The 24,716-nt window shown below is 42.4% G+C and overlaps 1 protein-coding gene across 1 annotated transcript in view; it reads left to right on the top strand.

Moving 5' to 3' along the window:
* The first annotated feature begins 1,457 nt into the window (after positions 1-1,457).
* The window catches only part of plxnb2b (plexin b2b), a 182,807-nt gene continuing 159,548 nt past the window's right edge, over positions 1,458-24,716 (top strand). Inside the window, 1 exon segment of the mRNA XM_029668355.2 lies at positions 1,458-1,884. The gene's annotated coding sequence lies outside the window, so the exon portion shown is untranslated.

The following is a 24,716-nucleotide window of genomic DNA, read 5'->3' as shown; positions in this document are numbered from 1 at the left end:
TGGCCATAAATCAATCACAAAACTGACACAGACCCAGACACAATAAGGAGTTTTCCTGCATCCCAAATAGCACCATATTCTCTATATAGTGCACTACTTTTGACTAGGGCCCATAGAGTTCTGGTCAAATGTTGTGCGCTATATAGGGATAGGGCGCCGTTTGGGACGTAGCCTATGACAGAGCCACAAAACTATTATTACTCTATGTACCAAACTGCATTGTGGCATGATGCTCCAAGGCAAGAATACAAACTATTCAATGGAAGATGGTCATGGTGATGGTGTGTTGACTACGCTGATCTGGATTCAGTCTCGCATGCTTTTAGCCCCTGACTGGAATGTGGTAGTATGCAGGAGAGGAAAGGTGACGGAAGCCTGATAGTTTCTTCAAGGTTTTCTAATGTACAACTGTGCTTGATGCAACCTTACCTTTTAATGGTGAAAAGACAATTGGGCCACTGCTAGTAACTGCACTGGCTTGACTATTTCATTATACACAGGTAGCCCTAGGCTTGATGGAGTCAATAAAACATAAGAATAACAAATGGTTTCATCATTCATCATATGGGTTCTACAATCAATTAAGTTATCTAAACACTGTCTGACAATTTCATTACCTTCAAGCTGCGCATAGCCAGGTCAACTACACAAGAAGCCTGTAGTGAACTACCCCACTGGGCAAAAACCTGTTGAATCAACGTTGTTTCCACATAATATTATACTTGTTTAATTATGTGATGACGGAAATGTGATTCGATTTACAACAAGTAATCAACGTAAGGGAATTTCGACTTGTTTTCACCCAACTTTGAACCTAAATCCAACAACATAGTGACAAGTTTAGTTGATTTCACATTAAATTCACGGTAGTTCACGACGCAAACCAAATATAAATAAAAACTAGACGCTGATGTAGCCTAACAATAACGTAGCCTAATAAATGTATGTGATTGAAGAATGCGCTACGTCAGAGCCATAATCCCCGTATTAATCATAACCTCCATCTCAAAGACATCGAGTTGTTATGGCATCATGATGCAGGTATCACTATCAACCATGGTCCCTTCCATGCAGAGACAAGTTTGGACAAACAAATGTTTTTGGATGGTTTGAATGTTTGATTGGTTTCAGAATATATTTTATTCCACTCGAGGAATGGAACGGCCCTAATCTCCCTTTAGACATTAATCTGCCATGGATTAAAATAAAAAGCACTTTAAGATTTGCATGAAATAGCAGCCGAGAAGGGACTGCTTTGCCATACTCAACGTGAACTCGCATGCACGAGCTATTCCAATCCCTTCCATTCCAAATCATTCCAAGCCGGTGGCGACGGAAGAGCACATGATACGACTTGCTCCTTCGTTTTTATTGATATTTTGCAACCATTGCCTAGCAGTCTGTGATCTACAGGCCAAACGGTCTTTTGCGTTTTGAAAGGGGGAGGAGAATAATCCCTCTCCTTTCCCGGTCGATTTTGCGTTCTACCTCCCTGCGCATTTTCCACTCGCCTATAATTTCCTGGTTCTCAACGCAATGTCACCGGAGGCGGATGTGAGCGGATCTCACAGGTGTGTCCCTTGCCAACTGAGCCATAGCTCGAGAAGAATCACACCTGGGATCACCATGTGATCCTGTACCTGGGCGTGGATAAAGTCCTGGACTCTTGTTGAGTTGTCCGTGTCGTCTTGCAGTAGGAATTGTCAACCAGTGCCCCCTTGTATTTTCGACTGAACAGTGCCTTTCTCTAACTCTCCGCGCTCTCGGGAAGATAAAATGTGAACTTTACATGCATTTTGCTTGAGGACTTATTATACATTTTTAGGGGGACTTTGAAATCTGGACAGCTCCGTGTTAGTTTCAGGCAACTACTGTTCTTCCAAGGTGAGTTTACGTGATTGGTGTTCTACCTTTATAGCCACGGACAGTGTCCGTCTGTTCTGTTCTGTCTGTTTATTATGCACATGTACAAGCAAATGCGGTTGGTTAGAAAAGACCTCCCTGTATAATTCTGTGTGTGCGTAAAGATCTGATGAATTTCCTAGCGCGATGCTAGTAGTGTATTACTTCCTTTAACAGCTCCGTTGTACAACAGCCATGACACGAGGGACAGACACGCATGTTTTTCCACATTTGTCTTGACATCAAAAAATAAAAGTTAGACCATAAATTAACATATTGATCCATACCTGCTACATAGTGATTGATTGGAAGCAATTGATTTGTAAATCTACCAGTTGGTCCTCCAGCATTATGAAGTGATGCAACTGTATGGAAATAATGATTTATTGGTGAACCCGAGTTAGGTTTGAGCATAGACTTCAGTATTTGCAGTTTAAACACGTAATGGGATTTATATTCACTTAGTATAGTTGTATGATGGGCTACTGTACAGTGCTGAACCCGCCCATGTCACTTGTATGAGTCGAGATACAGTCCAACCTACAGTGTATTTCCTTACCGGTAATTTGCACAAAGTGATCCATGCTCTATTAAGTAATTAAAGGTTCACTGTAAACTGACATCTGCCTAGATCCTTGACCACTAACTTTCACAGGCGTCATTAGTTTTTCATATGTAATAAACTATGCTTTGGTTATGGAAACATTACCACTTTTACTGGACTGTTTTCTGCTCCTCTTTTTCTCGCGATAATGTGAAGACAGAATAATGGCCCTGTCAGTCCATAAAATGTGGAGCAGTTGGTCATTCATCAGTCTCTCAACCAGAAAAATCTCCCCTCACATACATAGACAGGCAAACTCAGTGAGCCTGACCATGGGCTCCCAAGTGGCACAGTGGTCTAAAGGCACTGCATCTCAGTGCTAGAGGTGTCACTACAGACCCTGGTTCGATTCCAGGCTGTATCACAACCATGGCATGATTGGGAGTCCCATAGGGTGGCGCACGATTGACCCAGCGTTGTTCGGTTTAGGGTTTGGCCGGGGTAGGCTGTCATTGAAAATAAGAATTTGTTCTTAACTGACTTGCCTAGTTAAATAAAGGTTAAACAAATGTAAAACACATCTCTGAGTCTGTATGTATGTTAGCGTGTGCATGTAGCTAATGAAAGAAAAGCCTTTTTTATGTCTTGATTGGTACTAGTAGTCTTTAATGCCTATTTGGAGTTTGTCTTTGTTGTGGAGAAAATGTAGAACTCATTCAGGGACTCAACGTAGATTTGAGAGTTAGAGTAATAGAATACACAAGGTGCAGTTTGGAAATGTGGTTGTGCATCAACAGTCACTCAATTGGCCCATGTCAGAATAGTTTTTTTAGATTGGTAAATTAGTCTAGCGGCCAGCAATCTAAACATGTAGTCAGCATGGTCAAATTACCGACAGGCGTGGGGTGGGGCCCCATTGATTATCATATTAAAAATGACAAACATTTGCCTACACCCTATGGCAAAATGTGTAGAAATTAGCTGTAAAAGTACAATTTTTTTTCTCTCTGCCCCATGGCAAAAGAAGCAGAATTGCATGATATGTGTTATAAAAATGCTACATCTTCTCTCCACCCGATGGCAAAATATGTAGAATTGCATCAAATTTGCAATAAAACATCTATCTCTTTTTGCTGTAACGAGGGCGCTCGCTAAAGTGTTCTGCTCACAAGGTATGGATGTGGGTAACCTCTACTGCGGCCCCTCATGATGAGTTCCATATTTTTTGTGGCCCCTACCCCCATCAAAGTTGCCCATCCCTGATGTAGACAGTAGCCCCATTCATGTTCTCCTTGAATCTCCTGAGTAGTGCTGTCAGTTCGTGTCTCTCGGACCCTGGCCCCGACACTCTGCTCTGCTTGGATCGCTCACTGTACAGCCATGTTGTCTATCTAAATCGTCATTTTATTCCCCAGTCCCACATCCATCCTTGCCGACCTATCCATCACGTACAGACCTACTGTACATGGGATGCTCCATCTACTGGGATTATCCCCATTAAATTACATTAAACAAATGCTCTCATGGTGGAAATGGATTAGTCCGAGTGGGGGGTACACCGCTCGGGGGTAAGCAGGAAGGATGGCCGGGTGGGGTGGGCAGAGGGTGGGTTAGCCCCCGAAGTCCTCAAAGAGCAAGGCTGAGTTTTCAATAAGGGCCATCTGCTCATAGGGACACACACGGTGAGGCAACCTAAAACCAGGTCTCTCTCTCTCTCTGTCTCTCTCGCTCTCTCTCTCTCTGTCTCTCTGTGTCTCTCTCTCTCTCTGTCTCTCTCTCTCTGTGTCTCTCTCTCTCTGTGTCTCTCTCTCTCTCTGTGTCTTTCTCTCTCTCTGTGTCTCTCTCTGTGTCTCTCTCTCTCTGTCTCTCTCTCTCTCTGTGTCTCTCTCTCTCTCTCTCTCTTTCTGTGTCTGTTCACCACAATGCCTCATTCAGGGTTTATCTCATCCTCTCTGAATAAATAGAGACACCTTATCAGTGTGGAGGAGAGGAGAGCGACTGGTTTGTGATACATGTTTTCTTCAGCTCCGCACAAGGGTGAAAAAGACAAGCATACCACGAGGGCTGCCCCAGTTTAGTTGACTAGTCCATTGTTTGGTCGATAGGCTGTTGGTCGACCAAGATTTTTTTAGTTGAGTACTCACAAATATATTGTTTTGTTACGTTACAACCTTATTCTAAAATGTATTAAATCGTTTTTCCCCTCTCATCAATCTACACATCTTTATTTTATGGCACACGAGACACGAGACACCTGTCCGATTCACTGAGTGGATTCATCTATTTTGGACGCCACCGGGATGGCACAACGGTGTCACCAGTAGTACATTTCCCGTTAATTCCCATAATTTCTAATCTACAATGTTTATTTGGTTACGGTCACCTCTGTTGATGCATTCAATATATTATTATTATTACAGTCTTACCGTTCTCATTGTAGGTGTGGACACGTTTGCAGTGCACACAACCTAGGCTACACTTTTAAAAGTGTTGGTTTATTTCGTTCTATTTACGAGTTGTCCATTTATTAATTGTCTTTTGTTTGGAGTGCTCCTGTCAATCTTGATTACGCATAGAAGTAGGCCTAGTCTTCCTGGCCTGCATGCAAATGTAGACCTATAAATGTACTCATTTGGGGATCTGATACCATTTCTGATTGTCATAAGTCAATTTTTCTTTGCCTCAAACAGCAAGTAAACAAAGTCTGTTTTTACATCCATTGAGAATGACAATAGTTCCTCAACATAGCCTATTTGAAAAATATTTCCAGTTCGCTCCCTTTCGATAACCACTCAGCATGAAAGTAGAAAAGATGTCATGCTCTGATCCGGTGGAAGCATCATAAAATAGGCCTACCCGATTACTTCTTATCCCTTGCGGAAATAGCCTACAGCTGTCTCTTCTGAGGGCCCAGAATATTTGATAAAATGTTGCAAGTTTGCTAGCATGCTTCAGCCCGACCAAGTTAATAGTTGATACAATGTTTCAAGTTTGACTAGGCATGGCCTGTCTGCAACAATGTGATTTATAGGATATTTATTTTATCAGGATATTTTCTACCTGCAGGCTGCAATGTTTTTATTTGTTGGCTTTATGTAGGCTATTTTTTACATATTGGCAATGGCAATAGAAGTTACTTTTACATTTGTATCATTTTCATGTCGATGGAATTATGATTAACCACATGACGTTGATTTTGAGATATGAAGACTTTATTATAAATGAACTAAAACTGTTTAACGAAAAACTTTGCACATGAAAATCATAACTGGTACAGAGTACACTAGAAATGGTACGATAAATTGGCACTCCAAATGGAAAAGGTTGCCGATCACTGGTGTAGCCTATTACCGGCAACTCTAGGGGCATAACGGCAGAATCTGCAAAGGCCAGCGGGAGGAGGAGGGTCAGGAACAGGGTGTTTTTATTCTGGCTAGACTATATTGATTTCTGGCTCGTACTTGAGTCATTTTGAATCTTAATTTTGAATCACAGTGCTTAAACCATCAGTGACGCTCAGTAGCGTACATATAGTCGCTTTGATTCAAAACATAGGGTGCGTCTATATAATGTTATTTATTATTAAGCTTATACTGTATTTAAAAAAAACTCAGGGAATAGCCAACATTACAACATGCATGAACTGCATAATAAATATCGTAATAGCGTACCTATGTTTTTCCAAAGTGACTTTGTATAATTTATCATAGCTTCCCTTATATGTAGTCTATGTCAGTAGTCCTTTTAGGACATAACTGTTCAGTATAGACTTTCTAAATGCTTCTTTGTTAAGTCAGAACCCTCTATCCAGATAGTTTAGTCTGATGTTCAGCTGGTATGCTTCTGGTATGTGTTTAAGGTCATATTTAGTTGAATATGTCCATCCTTTGTCTCTTTGTTTGCATTCTACAGGATTACAGACCTATTAGATTTATTCATTTATATTAAAGCAAAGCCTTAATCCTGGTAAGCAAGGTAAAGCCTGTCCCCACCACCCCACCTCACCTCACCCCAAAACCAGTCTGCTACTCCATAGCATCTCATGGTGATGACCTTAAATGTTCCATACCAGTCATCCTTTTTCCAAATGGGTTTCAATGGCATTTCAACAGCTACTTGTCATGGTTCTTGTACAACATGTATTTATGGCTCTTGTAGAACATGTAGCCTATTTCAATCTTTGTCTATCAGAAGAAGGTCTACACTTTTATTTTGCTGCAGTATGGTGATTGGGAGGATAGTTGTGGATGGGGTAGGGATGGGGGTGTCAGTTTGGCATTAATTCAAGCTCAAGAGAATAGAGATTTCCTTCAGATTGGAGATTGTCTTTTTTATGGTGGGAGGATTATCCTGTGATGAGGCGGCGTCATGCTGAGGTGGTTCTGTGATCTCATCCCTTAGCATTTGTGGCTGCCACCCATCCCTTGTCTTAATGCCCTTGGCCTTAATGGCCCCATCCCAAACCTATCTCTGGCCTCCTATCCTCTCCCCAAGCTCTGTCATGTTGCTGCCTTCCGCTCGTTTCGGTTCGGCTGGCGCCTACTCCCTTAATAAAAGACCTTTGCTTGAAAAACAATAAAAAAAAGTGTCAATAGTACTGTTTGTCCATCTTGAGATTCCGTAGCCAGTATACACTTCCTCAAAATAGTCAGATAACTCGAGAAATCTGACAAAGGTTTGTTTTTGCTGAGGAGATTTAAGTCGTGCAATTTTACGTCTAAGATATTTGCTGCAGTATTTCTGAAGTGAAAAAAATAGCATTAAAACGATTTGTCTCTCGCTGAATGACAACAAACACTTAATTGAAGCATCCCTACTGTTGACCAAACACATCCAAAGCTTTATGCCTCACACTGAATAACACTGAATCACAGAAGAAGCTCAAAGAAAAACATCTCTTGTAAAATCTGGGATAATCCAAAAACACCAAAAAAAGACGGTTTACTGAAGTATTTGCAGATCATTTCGGTTAGTGGTTGTAACACAGAAATGCATGCCTATACACCACATACACTCCCCTACATATTTATTTGGCCAGTGAAGCTAAAACTTTTAATTTGTCTCTGTACTCCAGCATTTTGGATTTGAGATCAAGTGTTTTTTATATGAGGCGACAGTACAGAATGTCACCTTTTATTTTAGGGTATTTTCAGAAATATCAGTTTTGCCATTTAGAAATAAATGCACCTTATGTATCTAGTCCCCCCAATTTGAAAGTGTCATAAGTATTTGAACAAATTCATATATAGTCCATTACATTTGATCAAAATGGTTGTATTTGGTTCCATATTCCTAACACGACATGACTACATCAATCGTGTTACTCTACAAACTTGTTGGATGCATTTGCAGTTTGTCTTGGTTGTGTTTCGGATTATGTTGTTGTGTCCAATAGAAATTCATGGTAAATGTCATGTGTTGTTTTGGAGTCACTTTTATTGCACATATAATAGAATACGTTTCTGAACACTTGCTACCATGATTATGGATCATTGTGAATAACAATGAGTCAAGGTTACAGAAGCTCAAAGATCATGCCCGCAAAACATGCTAACCATGCTAACTCATAATTATTCATGATTCATTCATGATGAGCCATAATGATGGTAGCATCCACATGAATGATTAGCCATAATGATGGTAGCATCCACATGAATGATTAGCCATAATGATGGTAGCATCCACATGAATGATTAGCCATAATGATGGTAGCATCCACATGAATGATTAGCCATAATTATGGTAGCATCCACATGAATGATTAGCCATAATTATGGTAGCATCCACATGAATGATTAGCCATAATGATGGTAGCATCCACATGAATGATTAGCCATAATTATGGTAGCATCCACATGAATGATTAGCCATAATGATGGTAGCATCCACATTCATGATGAGACATAATGATGGTAGCATCCACATGAATGATTAGCCATAATGATGGTAGCATCCACATGAATGATTAGCCATAATGATGGTAGCATCCACATGAATGATTAGCCATAATTATGGTAGCATCCACATGAATGATTAGCCATAATGATGGTACCATCCACATGAATGATTAGCCATAATGATGGTAGCATCCACATTCATGATGAGACATAATGATGGTAGCATCCACATTCATGATTAGCCATAATGATGGTAGCATCCACATTCATGATGAGACATAATGATGGTAGCATCCACATGAATGATTAGCCATAATTATGGTAACATCCACATTAATGATTAGCCATAATTATGGTAGCATCCACATTCATGATGAGACATAATGATGGTAGCATCCACATGAATGATTAGCCATAATTATGGTAACATCCACATTAATGATTAGCCATAATTATGGTAGCATCCACATGAATGATTAGCCATAATTATGGTAACATCCACATTAATGATTAGCCATAATTATGGTAGCATCCACATTAATGATTAGCCATAATTATGGTAACATCCACATTAATGATTAGCCATAATTATGGTAACATCCACATTAATGATTAGCCATAATTATGGTAACATCCACATTAATGATTAGCCATAATTATGGTAGCATCCACATGAATGATTAGCCATAATGATGGTAGCATCCACATGAATGATTAGCCATAATTATGGTAGCATCCACATGAATGATTAGCCATAATTATGGTAACATCCACATTAATGATTAGCCATAATGATGGTAGCATCCACATGAATGATTAGCCATAATGATGGTAGCATCCACATGAATGATTAGCCATAATGATGGTAACATCCACATTAATGATTAGCCATAATGATGGTAGCATCCACATTAATGATTAGCCATAATTATGGTAACATCCACATTCACGATGAGACATAATTATGGTAGCATCCACATTCACGATGAGACATAATTATGGTAGAATCCACATGAATGATTAGCCATAATGATGGTAGCATCCACATTCATGATGAGACATAATTATGGTAGCATCCACATTAATGATTAGCCATAATGATGGTAGCATCCACATTCATGATGAGACATAATTATGGTAGCATCCACATTAATGATTAGCCATAATGATGGTAGCATCCACATTCATGATGAGACATAATTATGGTAGCATCCACATGAATGATTAGCCATAATGATGGTAGCATCCACATTCACGATGAGACATAATGATGGTAGCATCCACATTCACGATGAGACATAATGATGGTAGCATCCACATTCATGATGAGACATAATTATGGTAGCATCCACATTAATGATTAGCCATAATGATGGTAGCATCCACATTCATGATGAGACATAATTATGGTAGCATCCACATTAATGATTAGCCATAATGATGGTAGAATCCACATTAATGTATAGGTGTTCAGATCGAAACCTATTCGGTAACACTTTAGTTGAAACCCAGTGTCATAACACATTTTGACACTGTCATAATCATGTCATAATATGGTCATAACACTGTCATGACCCATGTATTTACACCTGTTGTGACATACAGTAAAAGTCAAAAATGTGACACACTTACTTACTCATTCCAGGGTTTTTTTCTTCATTTTTAATATGTTCTACATTGTAAAATAACAGTGAAGACATCGAAACTATGAAATAACACATATGGAATCATGTAGTAACGACAAAAACGGCCAAAAATGTCATATCGGTGCATCCCTAAAAAAAACAATGAATTCTATTTTCAAATAAAGCTGTAACGTAATAAATCGTGGAAAAGGTCAAGGGGTCTGAATACTTTCTGAATGCACTGTATGTATGAACATACCCTGAAATACAAGGTAACATTCTGTACTGTCGCCTCATATAAAACATTTAATCTCAAATCTAAAATGCTGGAGTATAGAGCCAAATTAAAAGTTTCAGCTTCACTTTCCAAATACATACGTAAGGGAGTGTATCCTCTGACATTCCATCCCCATTGAAGTCAGTTAGAGCTGATAACAAAGCCACTGTGCTAATGACAGGCCTAAGACGGGAGATCACATTCACTCTCACGGTTCCTCAACGACAGCTGGCTGCTCGGCTGGGCTGTCTCTGTGCTGTGTCCCCCTGCGGGGGGCTGGGGGCAGGGGCGTGCCTCCCTCTGTCGGTACTGTACACCCCTCCCCACCATGCTGCTCACAGATCCTCCCTAGTTCCTACCACCCACCCTCACACAGACAGAGATTCAACACCATCCAAGGCTTTCCCTCCTCTACTAGTGACTCTCCTAATACTGCAGGGTTCCGCTTCAGCCCTTCGCCCTCACCATTATGACCTGACCCAAACTTGGCCGGGTTCTCTTTACCCCTCAAACAACACTCTGTCTCAACCAACACTGCTTTCATCCTATACCCATGCTCTCCACAGGGCTCTCAACCTACCCATGGCTCTCCACAGGGCTCTCAACCCACCCATGGCTCTCCACAGGGCTCTCAACCTACCCATGGCTCTCCACAGGGCTCTTAACCTACCCATGGCTCTCCACAGGGCTCTCAACCCACCCATGGCTCTCCACAGGGCTCTCAACCTACCCATGGCTCTCCACAGGGCTCTCAACCTACCCATGGCTCTCCACAGGGCTCTCAACCCACCCATGGCTCTCCACAGGGCTCTCAACCTACCCATGCTCTCCACAGGGCTCTCAACCTACCCATGCTCTCCACAGGGCTCTCAACCTACCCATGGCTCTCCACAGGGCTATCAACCTACCCATGGCTCTCCACAGGGCTCTCAACCTACCCATGGCTCTCCACAGGGCTCTCAACCCACCCATGGCTCTCCACACCACTTCTCATCCCATGCTGATTCTCAAAACACTACCCACCCTCCAACTCTGACTACTAGGAGCTTTACCTTCAACTATTCCCAGTCCGTCTCTCCCCACACTCCCCTTCCCCATATGAGTCAGACTCCGAGAGAGAATGTGTGTAATTCTGTACAGTACACATGTTCTGGAAAGAGATAAATGATTTGTGAGAGAATGAGATAACTTAATTGCTTGACTGAGAAGTTGTACATTGTTATGCGCCGGCGGTTAGAAGTACTAATATTTCACAGGGATAGAGCCGGGGGAGATACTTGCTATGATATGAGGTGTGGTGGGAACTGGGGGAAAGGGAGGGGAAGACTATTCAGAATGTCAGCCTAGATGAAAACACGATCTTCACTACTCATCTAATAGTCTGAATTAGGAACGTATACTCCCCTACGTATTTCATGTATTTGAACAGTAAAGCTACAACTTTTAATTTGCCTCTGTACTCCAGCACTTTGGATTACGAGATCAGATGTTTTATATGAGGTGAAAGTACAGAATATCACCTTTTTATTTGAGCATATTGTTATACGTCTGTTTTACCGTTAAGAAATGAATGCACTTTATGTTTCTAGTCCCCACATTTGAAGGTGCCAAGTATTTTGCCATATTCACTTCTTGTGTATTACGTTTAATCAAAAGTTTGCGATTTGGTCCCAAAGTCACTACAAACTTGTTGAATACATTTACAGTTTGTGTCGGTTGTGTTTCGGATTATGTTGTGCCCAATAGAAATTCATGGTAAATGATGTATTGTGTCATTTTGGAGTCACTTTTATCGTAAATAAGAATAGAATATGCCTCTGAACACTTCTACGTTAATGATTTCGGATGATCATGAATGAATGTTGAACAGCGTGGAGTGAGAAAGTTACAGATGCACAAAGGTCATGTCTCCCCCAAAACATGCTAACCTCTCACCATTACCAATAACAGGGGAGGTTAGCATTTTTTTTTGGGGGGGAGGTATGATCTTTGTTCCTCTGTAACTTTCTCACTCACTCATTATTCACGATTTCCCCCGCACCCACTCTTCCTGGGCCAGACATTCCTCTCTTCTCTCTCACCAATGAGTAACCAGATTCGTTGAGTGACTTTTATTTAGAAAAATACTCTGCTGCTGGAACATAACATAACACCCCCCCCCCCCCCCCCTCCACTGACTGCTTAGTTCTCTCTCTCGGTTGTTACAAGCAGTGTTGCTGTGTGCGAGAGAGAAAGCAGCATCACCTTCGTTACTCACCGCACCGGGTAAAGTAGTTGTTGTTGGCAACAGTAAAAAGTGTATGAATGTGAACTTTGCTATAGAACAAACGTGAGCAACCATACGCTTTCTCCTGGCTAGTTAGCTTTAAATTGACAGTTTAGTCATTTTGTAGCTGTGTCAGGTTTTTATCTAACTAGCGAACGCAGGGTAGCTCTGGCAGTGTGAAAAACTGACAGTGAATGTTTTGAAGCCAAGAATACTTGCTCGCTTACAAATAACTTGCGCCATCACTGCTAGTCTTTATCATAGGGTCAGCAAGTTAACAATGGGTGTCACCAAGCAAGAAGCTCAAATAAAAGAGGGAAGTTTTTTCAAAGGAGTGCAAAGGACTGTATGTAAGTTCTTGGCAACTGCCCGCACATCACCCCTGGCAAACTAGCTGGCAAATATGAGTGCTTCGATGTCTTTAGTGTCATCACAGTGATTATGGGTCATGAAGGTGTGTTCCATGTGTTAAGACTGTTTGGCGTTACCATGATCACGGCAGGAGACTGACAGCCATGAACAAACAGACAGGCAGAGAGGGAGAAGTGCCTCTCCAGGCCGATAGAGTTCATAGACTGATGATCTGTCGGTGTGAATCAATCAGAATTATAGCAGCTTAGGTCTAGAGGGTGTGTTGCACGTGTCAACATCATGCAGGAGAGAGGCATGTTACAGGCAATGATACCCACCGGCAGACAAAATCAAATCAAATGTTTTTGGTCGCATACACATGTTTAGCAGATGTTGTTGCGGGTGTAGAGAGATGCTAGTGTTCCTAGCTCCAACAAACAGTGCAGTAATATCTAGCAATACTCAACACACACACAGTGTATATATTCAGTGTATATATACGTTAGACATTATGGACAGTATGTGGATAGAATATAGTATATATCTGAAGAATATGTAGATGGAATAGTATGTATACAGCAATAGTTGAATAGGATGGACTTGACTAGAATACAGTACACAGTACTGTATATATGACATGGGTAAAACAGTATGTAAACATTATTAAAGTGACCAGTGTTCTATGTCTATGTGCACAGGACAACAGCCTCTAATGTGCAGGGTTGAGTAACTGGGTGGTAGCCGGCTAGTACCAGTGACTAAGTTTGGGGCAGGGTACTGGGTGGAGGCCGGCTAGTGATGGCTATTTAAAAGTCTGATGGTCTTGAGATAGAAGCTGTTTTTTCAGTTTCTCGTCCCAGCTTTGATGTACTTGTACTGACCTCACTTTCTGGGTGATAGCAGGGTGAAGAGGCCATGGCTCGGCTGGCGGAGGTCCTTGATGACCTCAGCCACCCGAGTCGGAAATATTATGTTACGTTTCTAACCATAGAGTATGTAGAGCAGCAGTAGTACAGTGCCTTCAGAAAGTATTCACACCCCTTGACTTTTTCCAAATTGTGTTGTGTTACAACCTGAATTTAAAATGGATTAAATTGAGATTTTTGGTCACGGGTCTACACACAATACCCCCATAATGTCAATGTACAATTATGTTGTTTTAAAATATATATCTTTTTACAAATGAATAACAAATAAAAAGCTGAAATGTCTTCAGTCAATAATATTCAACCCCTTTGTTGTGGCAAGTAAATAAACAAGTCACATAATAAGTTGCAATAATAATGTGATTTCTGAACGACTACCTCATCTCTGTACCCCACACATACAATTATCTGCAAGGTCCCTCATTCGAGCAGTGAATTTCACACAAAGATTCAACCACAAAGACCAGGGAGGTTGTCCAATGTCTCTCAAACCCTTGAATTAGTAGGTGTGTCCTAACTTTTGACTGGTACTGTATGTAAATGAGAAATTACTGTATTCATTTTCAATACATTTGCAAACATTTCTAAAAACATGTTTTCACTTTGTCATTATGGGCTATTATGTGTAGATGGGTGAGGGAGTTTTCAAAATGTTATATTATCAATTTTGAATTCAGTCTGTAACACAACAAAAGGTGGAACAAGTCCAGGGATATAAATACTTTCTGAAAGCACTCTAACAACATGACATAGGGGAAGTCAGAAAAATACTAGGAAATGAATCATACAGTAGCAGAGAAAAGAGTTCAAAATGGTTGTTTAATTGAATATATCCACATCAAGTCACACAGGTATTCGGTACAGTATGAAGGGCCCTCAGACTGATTGGACTACCAGAGTAAGTGGTACACCTCTGCAAGGCCCCCTCTCCCCCTTATCCTTGTTCATTTGCCCATTTGTAAGTTAAGATTTGTCTCTATCCTTTTCAAAAAGAACGTATCACGGCATGCCCCAAGGCCCCCTGGGAAAATGTAAGAGTCACTACTAAGCCCCTGTCTCACTCTCCCACATGCCCTTGTCTAGCTGCTAGTTGAACTGACAGGCTGACACACAGACAGGCTGGATGGGCTTTAGATTATGCCTGCTGATTGGAGACATCATGTCATCATGGCTGCCCACTGGCATGAGTTCATACAGATGCTCTAGATGGATGGAAAATGAGGGATTTGAAAACTCTGTCAGGGTCACCTTCATTCTTTGCAATATTAGTCAAATGATTTCTATTCCGGAGTCGTTTTGGTGTGAGGAGAGAGTGGGGGAGAGATGGAGGGAGACTCTAATTCATTTTGTGCTTTGGTAATTGAGCGTGGGAAAGTAGGGCTAGTGAAATGCTATCCATTTAAGTCTTCAGAGGAGAGGAGTCACTTATGCCTGTTTGCATCAGCGTGATGTTGACTGAGAACGTTAGGCCCAACTCTGCTTTATAATGAAAAGAGGACCATCGGATCTCTCCGACTTTTGAGTGTAATGAAGATTAGTTGACGCATCATTTCAGTGTAAATTGAATACACTCTCATAGGAATTGAGGGATGGATGATATGTGGCTTTCTTAAAGAGATTTGGGAATGGAAGCAGACCTTAAAGTTAACAAATAATTGAAAAACTACACAACCATTCACTCTTTCTGTAATGCCATTTTTACAGCTTTTGTTTTAGAGTGACGCGTAGAGTTGAATCCTATCTCAGCCAGCACCAGAGGGTGCGATACATTTGTACCCACGTGAGCATCGTCGCAGTTAATCCTGGAAACTGACTGATTTCCTTACGCCAAGATCCTTTTTAATCAACACCTCCGCTATACAGCTAATAGGAATTCCAGCTGTTTCCTGTTAATGTGGTGAAATCTGTTGGGTATTTTCTTCTTCGTGCTTATTTTTTTGTGTGCTCACTGGGCGATTAATTATGAAGTAGTAAGTGGGCCGCAGCCAGCCAGCCAGCCAGCCAGCCAGCCAGCCTGCCAGCCAGGGCTGGTGTTGTGCGACAGATACAGGAAGGGTCAGTGCACTGGCAACGGCTGGAGATGAAGGTCGTTCCAAACACCAACCAGAGAGCTGGAGAGAACGATACAGAGAGAGAGAGAGAGAGAGAGGAACTAATGGAGAGAGAGATTGAGCGAGAGAAATGGAAAGAGCGAGATGGAGTGAGATAGACTTGAGACTACTCAACTGCCAAGGGGAGTGTGAAGGAGATGTGGGGTCGGTCAGCTTGTGCGAGGCTAAGTTTATAATGTAGTGCATCTATGTTTGTGGATGATACATTTATTGGGGTTCCGAAATTATTGACACCTTTGATAAAGATGAGCAGAAATTACTGTATATAATTCAAATACTGAGCTTTATTGTATGCTAAAAAACAAATGCAAATTAGTTTATTTTATACTAATACAAATTGCTTTGAGAAATACGTTTTGTTTAACAAGTAATACTTTTTCCCCCCTCAAAAGTAGGGGTTAAAATGATGGAAATGATTGGCGCTGCAGTACAGCTTAACTACTACCTGCGCCACCCGGGAGGCCCGACACCCCTGTTTTCAATACCTTTCAATATTTGACCTTGCGAGGATAACAGCTCTAAGACTTTTTCTAAAATGTTTTATGAGTTGGATAACACATTCTGAGGGATCTTGGACCATTCCTCCATACAGAATCCTTCCAGATCCTGACATCCTTTGTTTGCCCTTATGGACGGCCCTCTTCAATCACAGCTTTTCAATGGGTTTCAAGTCCAAAGACTGAGATGGCCATTGCAACATTTATATTTTTCGGGCAATTAACCATTTATTTTTTGGATTTTGATGTGTGTTTTGGGTTATTGTCTTGCTGGAAGAAAATAGAGCTATTTGGCCATGCACAGCAGTGGTGGGTTTGGTGTGGAAATGTGAACGCCGAAACAGAAAATAACCCCATACCTACTGTAATATAGAGTGGTGGATCTTTGATGTTATGGGACGATATCTCTTCCACTGGTCCTGGGACCCTTGTTAATGTCAAAGGCATCATGAACTTTACCCAATACCAAGACATTTTATCCAAAAATCTGGTTGCCTCTGCCAGGAGGCTGAATCTTGGCCGCAGGTGGATCTTCCAACAAGACAATGACCCCAAAAGCACACATCAACATCCACAAAAAAAATAGTTAATTGGCCAAAAAAATCAACACTTTGCAATGGCCATCTCAGTCTCTGTGGTTTGAATTGAAGAGAGCAGTCCAGAAGCGCAGACCGAAGGATGTCAGGATCTGGAAGGATTCTGTATGTAGGAATGGTCTAAGATCCCTCCCAATGTGATCCCTCCCAATCCCTCCAACTCATAAAACATTTCAGAAAAAGGCTCAGTGTTGTTATCATCGCAAGGGGAGGGTGCTAGAGTATTGAAAACACGGATGCCAATAGCTTTGACCCTTGTCTTTTTTTAGATTTGTTCCTTGTTAAACACAATCTCTTACTCTGAGAAGTTGTAGTCGTGTAAAATTATTATTTGAGCGTACAATATAGCTCAGTATCTTGTGCTCATCTTTGTGAAGGGATCCAATCATTCCAGACCCCATTGTACATACAATGCCGTGAGAAAGTCTTCACACCCCTTGACCTTTTCCAACCTGAATTGAAAACGGATTTGTTACTGGCCTAGACACAATAGCCCATGTCAAAGTGGAAATATGTTTTCCGAAATGTTTACGAATTAATAAAAAATGAAAAGCTGAAATGTCTAGTGTCAATAAGTATTCAACCCCTGTGTTATGGCAAGCATGAATAAGTTCAGGAGTAAAAATGTGCTTAAAAAGTCACACATACAATTATCTGTAAGGTCTCTCAGCAGTGAATTTCAAACACAGATTCAACCACGAAGACCAGGGAGGTTTTCCAAGAAAGGCACCTATTGGTAGATGGGTGAAAAAAATAAATAAAAGCAGACATTGAATATTTCTTTGAGCACGGGGAAGTTATTAATGACACTTTGGACAGTGTATCAATACAAAGAGTCAATACAAAAGTCAATACAAAAACATGCATCCTGTTTGTAACAAGGAACTAAAGAAATAATGTAAAACATGTGACAAGGAAATTAACTTTATGTCCTGAATACAAAGTGTTATGTTTGGGGCAAATCCAATACTGAGTACCACTCTCCATATTTTCAAGAATAGTGGTGGCTGCATCATGTTATGGGTATGCTTGTAATCATTAAGGACTGGGGAGTTTTTCAGAATAAAAAATAAACGGAATGGAGCTAAGCACAGTCAAAGTTCTAGATGAAGACCTGGTTGTCTGCTTTCCACCAGACACTGGGAGATTAATTCCCCTTTCAGCAGGACAATAACCTAAAACACAAGGCCAAATCTACACCGGAGTTGCCTACCAAGAAGACAGTGGATGTTCCTGAGTGGCCAAGTTACAGTTTTGACTTAAATCTACTTGAAAATCTATGACAAGACCTGAAAATGGTTTTGAATCCAGACTGTAACACAACAAAACGTGGAAGTCAAGGGGTATGAATACTTTCTGAAGGCCCTGTATCTGTCTCTCATGCTAACTTGCTTGTCCGCCTTCTTTATCAGATCTGCATTTCTCTCTGCTTTATCCTCCTGCCTTTGACTTTTTTTCCTTCTCGTTTCTCTCTTTTTCCAACTCTCTTTCTTTCCCCTTCCCTCTAGTTCTCGGTGTCCCTGTATTCTGTGTGGATATTAATCTTCATGTTTCTAGCCCCAGGCGTGGATCTATCTCCCAAAATGCAGATCTGTGGGGGTGTCACCATAGCTGTGCGTCTAGGGTGTCTGTGTGTGCCCCCCAGCCTCCCTCTCTTGTTCAGAAACAGTACTGATGAAATCCATTATTCCTCTCTGACTCATCATGTAACCATGGGACAGGCTCCAAAGCCCCACACTCTGGTTTCACCCCAGCACATGTGTAAAAACAAGGAAGATTGCAGAGATATTTTGTCTGCGTTTGCATCTTACGAGCTAATTCAAATCTGGGGCTGGTTCTGCATTTCACTGAGTTCAAGGTCTTACGGGTTTATCGCGTGCATCTTGTTCAGATTAGATCTGTGATGTTCTGCTAACTTAACCCTTCCACGGGGTTTGTTTGTGTCACCCAGAGGCAAGACACGGCATCTCCCAGTGTAGCCCTTTCATAGAGTTGTGTTAACAGTTCATTACCCCTGTATGGCTTTTCTGCTTTAGGCCAAACCAAATGACTGACCTTCATCCAAGTCATGACATCACAGTCTGTGCCAGATACCCCCAAAAGAATGCCTAGGCCTAAATATTTACATGCTCACACAGCATATACTTGCACGCACTCACACAAGCACGCACACAGTACCCGTCGTCTCTCTTTAATAACAAGCGCTCACAGTCTCACTGCAGAATTAGACGTTCATCCACGTTCTCCAAACGTCAAGTTTCAAGGTGTTTTTGTTGCTCCTGCTGATCTATAGCCTTCCTCCTGCTGCTCTATATCCTTCCTCCTGCTGCTCTATATCCTTCCTCCTGCTGCTCTATATCCTTCCTCCTGCTGCTCTATATCCTTCCTCTTGCTGCTCTATATCCTTCCCCCTGCTGCTCTATAGCCTTCCCCCTGCTGCTCTATAGCCTTCCTCCTGCTGCTCTATAGCCTTCCTCCTGCTGCTCTATAGCCTTCCCCCTGCTGCTCTATAGCCTTCCCCCTGCTGCTCTATAGCCTTCCTCCTGCTGCTCTATAGCCTTCCCCCTGCTGCTCTATAGCCTTCCCCCTGCTGCTCTATAGCCTTCCCCCTGCTGCTCTATAGCCTTCCCCCTGCTGCTCTATAGCCTTCCTCCTGCTGCTCTATAGCCTTCCCCCTGCTGCTCTATAGCCTTCCTCCTGCTGCTCTATATCCTTCCTCCTGCTGCTCTATATATCCTTCCTCCTGCTTCTCTATATATCCTTCCTCCTGCTGCTCTATATTTCCTTCCTCCTGCTGCTCTATATTTCCTTCCTCCTGCTGCTCTATATATCCTTCCTCCTGCTGCTCTATATATCCTTCCTCCTGCTGCTCTATATATCCTTCCCCCTGCTGCTCTATATCCTTCCCCCTGCTGCTCTATATCGTTCAAGTTCTCCAAATGTCACATTTCAATGTTAACGGTTAAGTTTTGGCATTCATTCCGAAGGCTTAACGTTTGGGATAGGGTTAAAACAAAACATTGAAAACCAGTGTCCATGACTGGGATCAAACATGCAACATTCTGATGCAAAGTCATGGGATTACACCCATCTGCTGCCCCTGTCCACAGCATCCAAGCAAAACCCAAGCCTACTTGATGGTAATAGGGCTCACTTTTGCCCCTAGTGGACGGTTTTTGAAAGCATTTCCCAAAATCCTCAGGACATGGATAGATGTCCAATTTCGACATCAATCTTGAACGGTCTCCCTGCTCTTTAAGTCTGAAGCATCCCTCCGATGCAGTTTGCCTCCTGTCTCATCTGATCCCACGTCATTGATCTCTCAGAGACTCTCAGCTCTTTAATTACACTCATTAGCTAAGAGGAGTGCTGCTTCTGAGGTTAGAGCACCTTATTAGGGAGACCTTGTCTTTGCTTCCCCCCCCCACCAACCCGTCTGCCTGCATGCTACTGCTGCTGCCTATACCTTTCCGGAAAAAAACAGCGTATGCCCCAGCACTTGCAATGTTTACAGCAAACACAATGCCAAATTGGATCCCCAAATCGCTACCCTCTCCAATTCTTTTTTTCTCCATCCCTTTTTCAATTGGATAAGGGTGAAGTGAGTGCAGTTCCAATAACAGATTGAAGCAAAGTGGGGTGTTAAGGCCGTGTCTGGCGACCGTTGTGATTGGTGGACTTGGACAGATTGGAGGACTGACCTAGACAGTGGAAGTATCTATTTACCACTTTGATGTTTCCATCAAGACTTCTAAAGATGGGATGACTTTCTCTGGCCCTGACTTTCTCTGGGCCTGTTGTGCCTGTCTGCGTGCTATGGGGAAACGGACCTTTACTGACAGGGCCATCCTCTACCGCTCTCTCTCTTCTTTTGGGCCTTCCCTTCTGTGAATTTGATCTGCCAAGTGGTTTTCTAGGCAGTTCTCTTCTGTTTAATTTCCCTGTTTGAGAGCTGTCTTGATGTCGTCATCACAGTCCTCAGGGTTGAATGGTTAATTACACATATGGAGAGAGTTATTGTTTAGGGTCCGTGATGGGAAACCACAGTCTCACTCCATTGGGCCGATCTTCTCGTGTCTGTGAGAGTCTGTCATTTCACCTTTAAAAAAAAAATTCATAGTCAAACCAGAAAGCAAGATGTTCTCACTCAACAGTGAAGTGTGTTTAACCAGTGCGTCTGTGCCGAATGTCATGTCTGTCAAATGTAAATAAAATAATCCAAAAGCCTCCCGATGATGAGAAATGAAATGCCTGAGTGCTTTGTCACCTATATGGAACATGTGATCGGAAGGGATAAACCTGGGGTCTACATGAACTAAACCCACATCCCACAACCCTTTGAGTTTGGGCCATTGTGGCCTGGCATTACTGTGCAGTAATGTGTCCCTACAGGCGATATGACTGTGTCAGTGTACTAGTGAATAGCACTTAAAGGCCTATGCATGGTGTGATGGTGAGGTCTCCTTAAAGCAGAGGCCAGGCAGGAGGCAGACAGGCCAGGCAGGCAGCGAGCAGCGTGGCCTAGGTTAAAAGGGATTTTTCTGAAGTTGGTTAAGCCTCGGAAAAAGGGATGTGGTGTGAAATGCATCCTGTCAGTCTGCCCTTGGCATTTCCTTCAGCCATGATGCAGTATGGGTAATTAATAGTTAGAAATGCCCTCAAAGTGCAGTATGGTGGGGAAGTGTTCAACGTGCTCTGGGGGAAAGTGGACTATCTTCTTGTGCCCTACTCAACCTGACCAGCTCAAAACAGCACTGTTGGCCCTGTCTTTTTCTCAAATCAATCAATCCGAGATTATAGAGTTGAGCTGAGCGACCAATCCAATGCTAACGTTGCTAACGGGACGTGAGCTGTGTGGGTTGGCAATAATCACCAGGCCCACTCTCTTCCCCTGCCCTGCCTGACAAACACGGGCAAGCAAGCACACAAAGAGAAACACATACAATCATTACAAGCACGCACACTCCCTCCCTCTCTTTCCATCCAGCCTAAGGGAGGCGGGCAGCTGAGCCATGGATCCATGAATTCCTCATAACGCAACGTGTCGGCTGATCAATAATTCAATTCTGTCTGTGCACAAGCATGTCTGGATCCAATCTCACCTGCACCCCCCGTCCCCCCCTCCCCGTCCCCCCCTTAACAAGGTGGGCGTTCTGTCCTTGAGCCGAGCTGGGCTTATGTGTGTGTGTGTTCACCGGTCAGTGTGTGTGTGCGTGTGTGTGTGTGTGTGTGTGTGTGCGTGTATCCATGGCACTGTGTGGATGATTGTGTGTCCACATCTTTGTGTGTGTGTGTTTGTGCGCGTGCGTGCGTGTGTGTGTGTGTGTGTGTGACGTCTCTCCCTTCAGGTGGTTTGGGGATATCAAAGGCGTGGATCTCATTGAAGGTGTGAAGCCTGTGGAGGGGCAGGGGCTAAGTCCTCTGATTAGCATAGCCCAGACAGGCAGTGAGGAGCTGGGGAGAGTAGGGGAGCAGAGAGGGGACCTGGGGGGAGCTTAGGCTAGCTGGGGCTCTCCACACGGGTCCTCTCATCCCTTTCCAGCCTAGGCCTCAGGGCAGCCCTCCTCACACCTCCACACACCATGCAACCAGGGTCATGGGTCATGGTCATCAGTCAAGGACACAGAAGTCTCCCACACCCCAGTCGTTCCCTAACTCTCCCCACTCTACTCTCAATTCAATTCAAGGGGCTTTGTTGGCATGGGAAACATATGTTAACATTGCCAAAGCAAGTGAAATAGATCAACAAAAGCGAAATAAACAATACAAATTAACAGTAAACATTACACTCAAAAAAGTTCCAAAAGAATAAAGACACTAGAAATGTCATATTATGTTTATATACAGTGTTGTAACGACGTGCAAATTGTTAAAGTACAAAAGGGAAGATAAATCAACATAAGTGTAAGTTGTATTTACAGTGGTGTTTGTTCTTCACTGGTTTCTCTTTTCTTGTGGCAACAGGTCATACATCTTGCTGCTGTGATGGCACACTGGAATTTCACCCAGTACATATGGGAGTTTATCAAAGTTGGGTTTGTTTTTGAATTCTTTGTGGATCTGTGTAATCTGAGGGACATATGTGTCTCTAATATGGTCATACATTTAGCAGGAGGTTATGAAGTGCAGCTCAGTTTTCACCTCATTTTGTGGGCAGTGTGCACATAGCCTGTCTTCTCTTGAGAGCCAGGTCTGCCTACAGTGGCCTCTCTCAATAGCAAGGCTATGCTCACTGAGTCTGTACATAGTCAAATCTTTCCTTAAATTTGGGTCAGTCACAGTGGTCAGGTATTCTGCAACTGTGTACTCTCTGTTTAGGGCTAAATAGCATTCTAGTTTGCTCTGTTATTTTGTGAATTCTTTCGAATGTGTCAAGTAATTATCTTTTTGTTTTCTCATGATTTGGTTGGGTCTAATTGTGTTGCTGTCCTGGGGCTCTGTGGGGACCAGCTTGCTTAGGGGACTCTTCTCCAGGTTCATATCTCTGTAGGTGATGCTTTGTTATGGAAGGTTTGGGAATCACTTCCTTTTAGGTGGCTGTAGAATTTAACGGCTCTTGTCTAGATTTGGATAATTAGCGGGTATCGACCTAATTCTGCTCTGCATGCATTATATTGTGTTTTACGTTGTACACAGGATAATTTAGCAGAATTCTGCATGCAGTCTCAATCCATTTAGTGTATTCTTGGTTGGTGAGCGGACCCCAGATCTGACAACCATAAAGGGCAATGGGTTCTCTAACTGATTAAAGTATTTTTTGCTAGATTCTATGTCGAATTTCATGTTCCTTTTGATGGCATAGAAGGCCCTTCTTGCCTTGTCTCTCAGCTTGTTCACAGCTTTGTGGAAGTTGCCTGTGGCGCTGATGTTTAGGCCGAGGTATGTATAGTTTTTTTGTGTGCTCTAGGGCAACGGTGTAAAAATGGAATTTGTATTTGTACTTTTTTGGAACTCCATTATTTTAGTCTTACTGAGATTTACTGTCAGGGCCCAGGTCTGACAGAATCTGTGTAGAAGATCTAGGTGCTGCTGTAGGCCCTCCTTGGTTGGTGATAGAAGCACCAGATCGTCAGCAAACAGTATACATTTTACTTCAGGTTCTAGTAGGGTGAGGCCTGGTGCTGCAGACTGTTCTAGAGCCCTCTCCAATTCGTTGATATATATGTTGAAGTCACTTTCTCTCTCATACACCTGCCCCAATCAGCTGCCTACTGCTAGAGCTGTTTTTATCCCCTCTGTGTCTTATCAAAAGCCACACTCTGTTTTACTCCCACTATATCAACCACACACTGCCCGGTCTGCTAGCAGTCTACTTCCTCGTTTGTGACTCTCTTTCAGGACATTATCAAAGGCCTTGAGTTGACCGTGATCCCTAGTCCACTTCCAGCCTTGGAGAAACTCTGTGACGTGACAGGGTACTTCAGTAAGCTGATTGTGGCCAACTTTAGTCTGGACAGTCTCCTCCTGTTTTCCTCGCTGGGTTCTTTCCTCTATACGTCTCCGGTGTGTCTCTTGCTTTATAAAACCCTTGTGTGTCTCTTGCTTTATAAAACCCTGGTGTGTCTCTCGCTTTTAAAAGCCCTGGTGGGTCTATTGCTTTATAAAACCCTTGTGTGTCTCTCGCTTTTAAAAGCCCTGGTGTGTCTCGTGCTTTAAAAAAAACCTTGTGTGTCTCTCGCTTTAAAAAACCCTGGTGTGTCTCTCGCTTTAAAACCCTGGTGTGT

Source organism: Oncorhynchus nerka, linkage group LG9a, assembly GCF_034236695.1.
Source record: "Oncorhynchus nerka isolate Pitt River linkage group LG9a, Oner_Uvic_2.0, whole genome shotgun sequence".
Taxonomy (NCBI): domain Eukaryota; kingdom Metazoa; phylum Chordata; class Actinopteri; order Salmoniformes; family Salmonidae; genus Oncorhynchus; species Oncorhynchus nerka.
The sequence above is the reverse complement of the archived record's forward strand: the minus strand, read 5'-3'. Positions and strand labels throughout refer to the sequence as shown.